General features: G+C 38.9%; 1 pseudogene; it reads left to right on the top strand.

The window, feature by feature from the left end:
* Positions 1–1,138: 1,138 nt before the first annotated feature.
* Positions 1,139–2,179, top strand: LOC138027505 (uncharacterized; annotated as a pseudogene).
* The last annotated feature ends 1,068 nt before the right edge of the window (positions 2,180–3,247 follow it).

Here is a 3,247-nt window from a genome sequence, read left to right as displayed (position 1 = left end):
CTAAGGGGCCGATACCAAAATAAACCTCGGAAGTGGCTGTAATAAACCTACCCTTTAGGATTTGCTCTCAGCATGTCACTCTTAGGATTCCGATGTGAAGTAAAGTGTAATTCAAAGTTGCCGTTTTTTGACAGTGAGCATGGGCAGCCCAAGTCGCGTCACTAGAGAGCGTGTAATAATTGATTACTAGGGGAAGATGACCTTTGAGTAAAAGCGGTGTTGCGTTACAGGCAGCCGTTGGGAATTTAAACACGTTGTAAGACTTTGTATGGGAAATAAAATACCCAAGATTATGAAGCCTAAAAAACGCTCAATTTAACGTTTATTCAATAAAATGAATAAAAATGACTTACCTCTGGTGTATTTTTGTGCCTTTTGGAGCTTATTTTACCGTTTCGGGAATTCGTGTTTTATTCCGACCGTTGTCAGCTCAGAGGCGGTTTGCGACTCGAAAATCCATCCCTGCCGCGATTTTTTCACGCAAAGCTAAAGCCACAACATTTGCGAACCTCGGTGAATGTTTCGTAGTCAAAAATCCCCACGCACTTGGCTGGAAATGAGCATTTTCTGCTTCCGATTACACGATAGCTGATGAAGTTAACGGCTGGTGATACTGTATCACGACACGGAGCTTGGATCCGAGGTCAAATCAACTCCACCCGACGAGGTACAGTCATTTCATGTACAACACTTACCCCATCCCCACAGCGGCTTCTCGAAGAGCTCCATGGTTACGAGAAGCCGCTGTGGGGATGGCAACACCGCTTTTACTCAAAGGTCATCTTCCACTAGTAATCAATTATTACACGCTCTCTAGTGACGCGAACTTGGGCTGCCTATGCAGTGAGTCAATTTCGTCGTTCATTTCCTGTTGGCGTTCTTCACTTGATAAAAACAGGCAACTTCGACTAAAGATTACAACGTGCTTTCCCTTGAATTCTTCTGCCATCTTAAAAGTTTCTATTGAAACAATAAAGTTTAAAACAGAATATTTTGGAGAGAAAAAATTGTCTCTCTCTATCGAGAGAGAAAAAGACATGGAAAACTATCATTTGTGCATGCGTGGTGGAATGGCACTAGGGGTGTCATCGGCTTCAGTCTTACACGAAGTACTACCCTAACTGCTGCCGTTAACAACATGGCGGGCATAAAACAGTGTTGGAGTTATGATGATTTTGATCTTGATGACGATGTTTTCGTTTCTCTTGAAGAAGCCATAAGAAAAAAAGAAGAAAGCTACTTCGGTAACCCGAAGCATTACATGCTATTTTCTGGTGCTGCAATGGGAAGTGATACCTATTGGCAAAATTTGGCGCCAAATACGGGGTTCCCGTAAAGGCATTTTCCTTCAAGACTCATGGCAGGAATGCTTCTGGTAGAGTTGTTCTGTCCGATGAACAATTACAACAGGCTGATGACTTCTTACACATGGCAAACAAAACTTTGAAACGACGTTTTCCGACTGGGAAACCCTACGTAAATAATTTACTTCGAAGGAACTGGCACCAAGTCAAGGATACCAGTGCAGTGTTTGCAATTGGAAAAATTAGCGTCCACGGGAATATAGTTGAGGGCGGCACTGGGTGGGCTGTGCAGATGGCTGTGGACGCCAGGAAACCCGTTTACGTGTTTGACATTGTCAGCAGTGGGTGGAAAATGTATGACTATGGCAAGAAGAAGTTTTCAATTTTTAAGACTGTTCCGAGACTGTCCTTAAATTTTACTGGAATCGGCACAAGAGCATTGCCTGAGAATGGGAAAGCTGCTATTGAAAAAGTATTCCAAGAAACGTTTGGGAAATTTCCAAGATAGGACTTACAAGTTATATAGTGTTACCTTCTTGTAACAATGTATTTTATCCCTCACTTACAATTACATTGATATGAGTGTGCCAGTAAACAAGTTTATTTTGCAGGTCAAATCACAGGTCATTGTTTTTCCAGTTTGTAACCAACCCTTATGCGTTTGTAGTTCTAACATGAGGACTAAAAGCTATATTGAAATAAAGTTTAGGCCAAAGATTAGCATTAGGAAAGTGTTAGCCTAGGGTTCTTTTAGTATTGGCGAAACAATACTTGTGATTGGACATGTGAAGTACACTTACTTTTGATTCTAGAAGACAGTTATAGGGTAGTGCCTACTTAGATCCCCAAGTGCTCTCCTTCCACTTCACCCACTCGGTCTGAATAACATTGCTTCTTGCAAATCCAGCATAACTAATGCCCTGAAACGTCTGTTTCACAATACTCTTATCATTCTGTAAATGAAAATGTGATTGAGGGGAAAACTTGGAATGCCACTCCATGGAGTACCCTAAAAATAGTTTAGAAGTAAGAAAAAAATGCACAAATCATTTTTGGAAGTTTAATGTCCTTTAACTGTACATACCTTGAATGAGTTCAAACTTCCACTGGTGCTGGTCTTGTAGTGGACAGTCACCATTTTATAAAAAGATAATCATTCTGCTTGCCACTTCCCAGAAAAGTAAATGTGCTTTGTCAAACATCAGACATGGAAGGAGAGAGGCAGGTTTGATAATGACTGAAATTTTTGCTTCACGAATTGGGCAACCTTTGTTTGTAAGTTCAACTTTGAAAAATTATATTTTTTTTTACTCCTTAACAAGTTTTAGGCATTCTCCATTTGGTTACTCCTTAGTGTGGTACTCCGTGCCTTATCCTCAACCTGAAGATGTTCCCCTTTATCAATTTCTAACTTCTGGTAGAATGCTTCCAATTAAAAAATCTCCTTAGAATATCACAAACTATTAATTGTGTTTTGTTGATATTTCATAATTTGTATGTGTACTTATGATTGTGGGTAAGTGATTTTTATGCATTAAACAAGTTTCTGACCACTTTCAATAAATTCATATTCTTGTATGTGCAAAAGCTATCCATTTAGAACCTGAGGATAGCTCTCTTTTTCTTCATTTTTTACTGCTGATCAACACAACATATATTGATTTGATAAACTGGAAATTATTAACAAATAGTAAATTAAAGTGGTTGTCTTCCCCTTTTGTTTTACAGACTGGAGGAGGAAAAGGATAAAAGAAAAAGGCAAATCAGTCATAAATTTGGATCAGCAATTATCCAAAATTGAAACACTAAAGATACAATTGAAAGTGCTTTTTATGATGAAGATTACAATGAAATTGATCAATAAATTGGAACATATTGATATAAGGGGTGATGTACAACATGTTGGGTGATGAGGTGATATTCATTCCACAAGAATCATTATT

The sequence above is a fragment of the Montipora capricornis genome, chromosome 12 (genome assembly GCF_036669925.1).
Source record: "Montipora capricornis isolate CH-2021 chromosome 12, ASM3666992v2, whole genome shotgun sequence".
Taxonomy (NCBI): domain Eukaryota; kingdom Metazoa; phylum Cnidaria; class Anthozoa; order Scleractinia; family Acroporidae; genus Montipora; species Montipora capricornis.
This window is presented reverse-complemented; position numbering and strand designations above follow the sequence as displayed.